This window comes from Erigeron canadensis, chromosome 4 (genome assembly GCF_010389155.1).
Source record: "Erigeron canadensis isolate Cc75 chromosome 4, C_canadensis_v1, whole genome shotgun sequence".
Classification (NCBI taxonomy): domain Eukaryota; kingdom Viridiplantae; phylum Streptophyta; class Magnoliopsida; order Asterales; family Asteraceae; genus Erigeron; species Erigeron canadensis.
In genome coordinates this window covers 14,023,466-14,031,656 of record NC_057764.1, presented here as the reverse complement: position 1 = coordinate 14,031,656, position 8,191 = coordinate 14,023,466, and positions in this window count along the sequence as shown.

The window sequence follows — 8,191 nt, the reverse complement described above, 5'->3', positions numbered from 1 at the left end:
ATTGTGGCATCTCAAAAACGTCGGCGAATATACGTCTATAACCCGGATGACCAACACCAGTGTATACGTCTATACCTGGATAAACACATTTGTCTCAACAGACAACCAAATCATCTCAAAGCAACCAACACAATGCAAGCCCAACAATCCATCAATCCAACATCCAATAACCAACAATATGATCAAACTATACATACATACACTTGAGAGGGCTTGCTTTCAAAGAGTCCTCGATGTTTGTATACAGGGTGTACCAGCGGCTAACCCTCCACATCTCAAACCTTTTGAACGCGAAGTCGACTTCCATGTATGTACATCTAATCTAAATATAACCTTTCTCAATACCAACATACACAAAACATTTCAATGATTCATCCATCAATCATCATTCAATCAACAAACAATTAATTCAAACAAATAAACACACAATGTACACTTTTCAGCCCGAATCTCAATAGAGTAGGGAGATACGAACTCACCTTGATTGGCAAAAGAGGCTAATATCGAATTAAGATGAGATTATAGGTGATTATAGTGCTCCACGCGTCCACAACCTAGTAATGTATACAAGACATGCATTATTCACCAAAGACGACTCTCTAACTAGGTTTTAGCTTTAGTTTATGGCTTTGAAAGACTTTCGGGACCCAACATGGTCGTTAGGGAGGTCATGTAATAGTTTGTAACCAAAATGAAGTCGCCCCAAGGTCGCCTCATTCTCAAACATAAGTTATATGTTTATTTAGTTTATGTTAATGTCTTGAATTAGGTTCCAAAGAGGACACCCAACTTTAAACGACTCGTTTGTCATGTGTAGGGCACCAATAAGGTCATAAGAGTACATTCCGGAAAGGTCGGGACGATCCTAGGATGTTAGAACTAAAGCTAGGAAAAAGTTAAGTGATTTAAGCCCCCAACTGCGCCGCAACTTATCGCTGCGCCGCAGCTGAAAAACAGACTCGTGAAGCTGCGCAGCAGCTTAACTAGCTGCGCAGCAGCTGAAAAACAGAATTGCGAAGCTGCGCAGCAGCTTAACTAGCTGCGCAGCAGCTCACCCAGTTCAGCATCAGCAACCCATTTCGACCTAAACACACCAAAACTAACCCATAACTCATTTTTGACACCCAAAATCAATTTTTGAAGCATCAAAACTCAATATGAAGCATAAATAAGCATGTTTACACATGAATAACCCAAACCCACTTTAAAATCTTTCTTCAAAACACCAACTCAAGTTCAAATTCGGTTAACCCATTACTAACCCTAGACAAACCCTAATTCGACTTTTGACCCGATTTGTGACCCGAAAATGTTTTGGCACAACTATAGGTACATTTACTAACATGAAGTGAAGGTCATAGAGTAGAATTTACTTACCAAAAGCTTCACAAATCCTCAAACCCGAATTTTGATTCAAATGAGGTCATTTCTTACACTTTGGAACCCAAGTTTTTGATATGAAGTTAAAATGGTGATAAGATTTATTATTCTTGCATTAACTAAGCTTGAATTTCCATGAACTATGAATTAAATTAGAGAGAGAGAGTGAAAGGAGAGTGTGTTCTTGGGAGTAAAGAAGAGAGAGATAAGAAGAATAAGGGAAGGAAAGGATAAGGTGGGTGGGGGTTGGGTTGACTAAGGTGGGTCATGGGTCAAGACTTTGATCCATGGGTTGACCCGTCAACATAACTAATTAGTTCAAAACCCACGACATTACATCTAGCACACCGTCAACCGGCTCATTGAGTATACAATTAGTCATTTAACCACAAGATGGATTTAAAGATATCATTAACTACTATAATTCATAACATGATACTTAAAGTCAACGGGTCAAAATTCATGGATGTTACACACATGTCCATTCTTATCCATAAGCTTCTAGAACATTCTGATGTGTCCGCTTCTTATTGGATGAAAGTAACTAGGTGACAAAATTCTGAAGTGGATCTGGTGGCCTAATTTGAAGAATCTTTACTGGAGTATGAATATGAAGGACCCCATCTGGAGCATGAATCTAAAGGATCCCATCTGGAGCATGAATATGAAAGATCCCATCTGGAGCATGAATTTGAAGGATCCCATCTGGAGTGTGAATCTTAAGCAACTCATCTGGAGCGTGAATCTTAAGCAACTCATCTGGAGCGTGAATATGAAGCAACTCATCAAATTTTCTTCCATCACAACACTTCATTTTCAGTCACAACTCTTTACATATATCGCATAATAAGGCGTAGTGGATAAAGCTCAATCACATCACACCGCACACTAATCAATTGTACAAGTTTGTCAAATTCTGACCGGGAAATTTGCACATTACCTTAGGAGATCATCTATCGTAGCAACAATGACATTTATCGACAGAGGAAGCAAGAAATTGAGGAATAAGGCTAATTACATGAACATAGAGTAAGCATAAAACATAACATAAGCCTTAACCTACACTCTCACTCATCCCAACCCGTCTTAAAAGCATTTCATCATAAAGCTAAAGCATAACTACTTGTAACACCCGTCATTTCATCATAAAGCTAAAGCATTTCTCATGCGGTTTAAGTCCAAAATCCTATGGCTTTGGTCGATTTTTGGTTCACTTGAACCATTTCTGTGATACCAACTTGTAATAACCGTCAATTAAAAACCTGGATTTTCAAAAACTTTCACCTAACAGCGTTTAATAATAGCGGAAAAGGATCTCATATAAATCTGCCCATTTGTAACCGGATGAAACATTTGAAAACATTTGGTGTTACTATATGCATCATCGAAATAATAAAAGAAAATCCAAGTCTTGACACCAACATAAATGCCAAGCATTATTACATAGTCTTTAATCATAATATCGTAAATGAAGTAGCCAAACAAAAGGCTAAGGGTAACTTAAGCATCAAGAACATAAATGCTATCGTCTTTAATGTCTCTACCCATCCTCACCAAGCTATTATTTCTTTAGCTCCAAACTCATCTAATCTGATGGCACAACATTTTCAAAGAGCAAGTGTTAGCTAATAAATTAGCTAAGTAAGAATAACATATTTGAAAACATTTGCCAAATAAATATATTAACAAAAGCATATCATCGTTATATGTTAATAACACATGAGCATCATAAACATCATAAACATAAGAAACATCATGAACGTCATAAGCATGATATAGCATAACACATTAGGAATTCATCGTAGTCCTAAATGTGCCTATCATCATAAAGCTTTGCTTTTCATCTTTCTTTACTTTCTTTATTTCTTTACTTTTATTTTGCCTAGACATAGGCTATGTGACATAAGCCACACATACTTAGGGATGTGGGGTTGTGTGTTGGCGGTCATAGACCATACAGGGAGTCCTCACACCCGACATGATGGGTAACCAATAAGGGGTCCATCGGCGTCGTTAAGGAAAGACAAAGTCATTTCCAATTGAATAAACTGTTTATGCCTTTACGCATTGGTGGTTAGTTACTCCACCCGGAATAAACAAACATAACTATGCCACAAGGAGCAACTCAAGTGACCACGTACGCACTAGCTTTACAACTAGCATGGGTTAAGCTTAACACAACTTTAAATATGCTCAAGACTTCTTTATTACATTAGTTTAGGCTACACTTTCACCTAAACTAATCACTTTTATCTTTACTTTATATTAACGTAGGCTACACTTTCACCTAAGTTAATCACATATCATATTTACTTTATATTAACATAGGCTACACTTTCACCTAAGTTAATCACATATCATCTTTACTTTAGGGCCCTTAACATGCACGTGAACATGGCAATCCTAATCAAAGGACTAGTGACTAGGTGATCAAGCCACACATATAATCATATCATAAACATATCACCATTACGTGTTCACATATCAAAAGCATAACATTATATCATGATCATTTAGCTTAAGCATAACATCGTATCATGATCACATAACATAAACATGGCATCATATCATATTCACATTTCATAAGCATATCATCATTCCATAATATAGGAACTTACCTTATGCCTTTGTGACCTGCATATACATGTCATTCATCATAGAAAGGTAAGCATCATGTCCCATATCAACCTCTCATAATCCTCTTTACTTTACTTTTAACCATACATAAACGTTTGGAAGGTTTTACTTATGAAAATGTATTTTGTTGTACCACCAGGTGACAAAAAATGCTATCTTACCTTGGTATAGCTTATGAACCTGTTATGAGTATCTTACAGTGCTTGCTAAGTGCTCCCAACTACCTAGAATGAGTATAAGATCGACATATAAGCTAAACGAAGTGTTTTGTGCAAACTGGGCATCAGGTGCACCGCACCACCTACTTGGTGCGTCGCACCAATCAATCAGAAAACTCAGATCATGTCCAGGTGCGTCGCACCAGCCCTTGGTGCGTCGCATATCGGGCTCCCATCGAAAATCCAAAATCCCAATCTGGGCAATGGTGCGTCGCACCACCCATTTGGTGCGTCGCACCTGGGGTGCCGACCAACAACTCAATTTTTAAACTTGCTCTAAACGATTCCCATTCGATCTCAAACCCTTAGCCCGACCTGGGGACATAAAATTGACCTTTTTAATGATACTTTTGATGACTCAAATCAATCAATTGATCCTTTAATCATTGGCTTACATATAGCAATCGTTTGATCACCAGAAAACATGAAATCAACAATCAATCAACTATTTAACCCAACCCAAACCCTATGGCCTGGATCGAAATCACTTGCGTAACATATATGATCAGATTTCAAAGGGAATTTACCTATATTACCTGTAGATGACTTAGGGGATTCAAGATCTTAACAAAACTTGATCAATACGGCACGAAACAATGAAATCTTGGAGGGAACTTTGCTTTGGAGAGGGAGGGAGGAAAGGCTGGAGGTTTTCTCACGTATGGGACTGAATTTTGTGACAATTAGGGATACCTAATTGCACCTTAACCCCTGACCATCAACTCCTAATCTTGCACTTTGGGTCCCTCAACTTCTAAACTTGACTTTCTTAACTTAAACCTCTATCGGGAGTCTTAACATTCTAACAAGCACTCAATTACTTAACTTTACTATAATTACTTTCATTAATCATCATATCGATCATTTCATATTAAACACATAAGCATTTAATCACGTAATCCCATATAGGGCACATAAACATAACAGACCTAACATTAACTAACAGAAAGTCAAATAGTCAAACATAAAAAGTTTGGGATGTTACATCTTAAAGAGCTCACGAGGTCGCAAACGAAAAACGAGATCGCAATTGAAGTGGCGAGGTCGTAATTAGCTACCGAGGTCGCAAATCGAACGAGATGAGGTAATACGAGCTGGCTGTCACACCTGCCCTAGACACCGGCGACGTACATGGATTCACAACACAAGATATACAGAACGACACGAAAACGTTGTCGTTTTTAAAATACATTTATATCAAAACATTGTTCACAAATTTATATTACAACATGCAAAAACGTTATTGTTATTGAAAACATTTATTCAATATTAAACAATATTAAGTAATAGAAAAAGACTTTAGCAAACTGACGAATTTTTACTAAAGTCTATGGGTAGGCCATAATCCATCATGTAATATGCAGCAGTAAGAGGTCCCATGCACATAGAGTGTCTTTTAATTACCTGATAATACATGCTAAAATATGTCAACATAAAGTTGGTGAGTTCCATAAGTTTTTATATGGAAAATATAGATTCTCAAAATATCAGAGTTCAGAGTGACAATTGCCTTACCGCAGTGTCTGGTGGTTATGATACAATATAAAGCAAAGAGTATCATAAGTTTTTGTATATAAAAATATAAAGTATGAACCACAAGATTTCCAAGTGCAACCATTGTCTGTACACAATGTCGTATAACCATTTAATCAAACACAATGGATCAAATTTAATGTAAGAGTAGATCCTGTATACATCAAGTTCTAAGCTCATGAATCGAAACTAGACAAGTGTGTGTTTGTTTGCCTCTAAGTAGGTACCTTGTTCAGGGTACCCTAAGTTTTCCAGATATATATGCATCCGTTTATCCAGTTGGCATGACCAACCCGGATGGGGGTGCCTACCCCAATAGTACTATTCAATATACCCATGTTTATGTTTCCATAATTAATCGTTCATGATAGAGAGGACTTTGGTTGAACAGAGCAACTTAGAATCAACCATGTATACATTTCTAGTGTTCTTGTGTTCATCATAACAGTAAAGAGTTTGTATTTTACCCCAACAGTAAAACAAAGTGTAGTTACAAAATATATAATATAATATATAATTTTGTAAATATACATATAAGTATATTACATATAATATGACTTTGCAAATATACATATAAGTATAACAAGTAGTTTTTATGCATGTATCTCAGTCCCCAAATAAGTGTATAAATAATTAAAAAGGGAAATATGAAAACTCACATTAATGATGTAGCGGAAGGAAGAAAACGTAAGAATACTTTTGTATTCTTTTCTTGCCACAGTTTAAGTATCTACACCAAGGGGTAAATACTCACTTGAACCAATTTGTTAGCAAAAGATGGTTTAGTAAGATTGGATGTTGGTTTAAAGTGTTGTATGAGAGAAAAAAAAAGAAAAGAAGAAGATTGTGTTGGTGTGAGGAAAATGGCTAGTCATGGGGGGTATTTATAGGCCAATGTGAGGGTAAGTGAAAGTGGATGGTGGGGACAAATTAGTGTGATGATTTAAGGTGGGGTTGGAAAGACTAATTTGAGTGGAGGTGGTATAAAGACATCTTGAAGTTTATTATTATGAAACTAGTTTTATTCTTGGAACTTCAATCCGGTTTTGATGATGAAGAATGAAATATTTTGTATGCTTTATCCTTTTATTAATAATAATTTAATGGTAGGAAAGTTAGGTGGGAGAATTAGGTACCAAAAAGACAATTTGTGAGTTGTTTTAATTAAGTTAGTGTGTTAGGTACTTGTCCTCTATTAAATTTCGTGGCTTACCTGATTACTATAAGTAGGATAGAGGCTTAAATTCATATACATAATTGTAGATATTTCTCTCCTCTTTCCGTAGACAGTTTATTTGTTAAAAACGGATATCAGGTGAAGAAGTTATGGTAAAAACATTACAACAACGTTAATTTATCATTTTTCAGTAAATTTAAAGTTATCTTTAGATTTGAATATGTTGTTTAGTAAGATATACATCTATATTTACATAAAGTTATGCCGGCTTTTGTACCATTAATACCATTATTAGATAGTCACCGACACTGTTTTGAATCCGTTAATTTTAAAAAAATATCACTAATAATAACCAATAAAATTTAAATTTTTATGTGTACGTAAAAGTTGCTTTAGGTCATGTTTATTTACTCCATGAATATCTATTCGATGTTTGCTCATTTGTGTGTTTGTAGTATATATAACTATATATTTAAATAAGATTTGTAAGAAACTATTTGACCTGAAATTTGTCGGGTGTTACACCGGCGAGGTCGCAAACGATGCTGAAATCTTTAATTCTCTTAAATTTCGAAACCCTAATATCCAAAACACATCCGAAAACTGCTACAAACTTCAAACGAGGTCACTAACAAGGTTTTCGATCGTAAACTCATGAAAGAATCACGTATGAACGACCCTAAACCAATGTTATCTATCACCAACAAACTATAACCTTCCGGTATAAAACCAAGAGGCTCTGATACCACTTGTAAGTCCCCTTGAACTGGATTATTAATAGTTTCTTATAGTTATCTTGAGGTACAAAATCCCTCACTATAACTTGGTGATTCACAACAAGCCTTCAGATTATCTGCTGCCCCGCAGATCTTCCCTAGGCCTAGCAGAATGATACTTGACGACTTAACATGCAAATATGCTCGAAATTTCGACAAATACCCTAATCTCTGTTAGGGTTCGGTATTTATAGAGACAAACTCGACATGGGCTTCAGCGAGCAAGTGTCGCAAATGCATCCCAACTCAACATAAATGCGAGGTCGCATTCTTGTCCTAGCCTCGTATTTGACCCTGCAAATGCGAGGTCGTATTCCCACTGTGAATTGCGAGGTCACTATTTATACTTAAGCACTTTATACATTCAATACTCAAACTTAATCTAGTATTCTATACATAATATGAAGTTCATTAATGACAATTACATTACATAGACATATTACAATATAAGACTGAACAATCTAAACTAC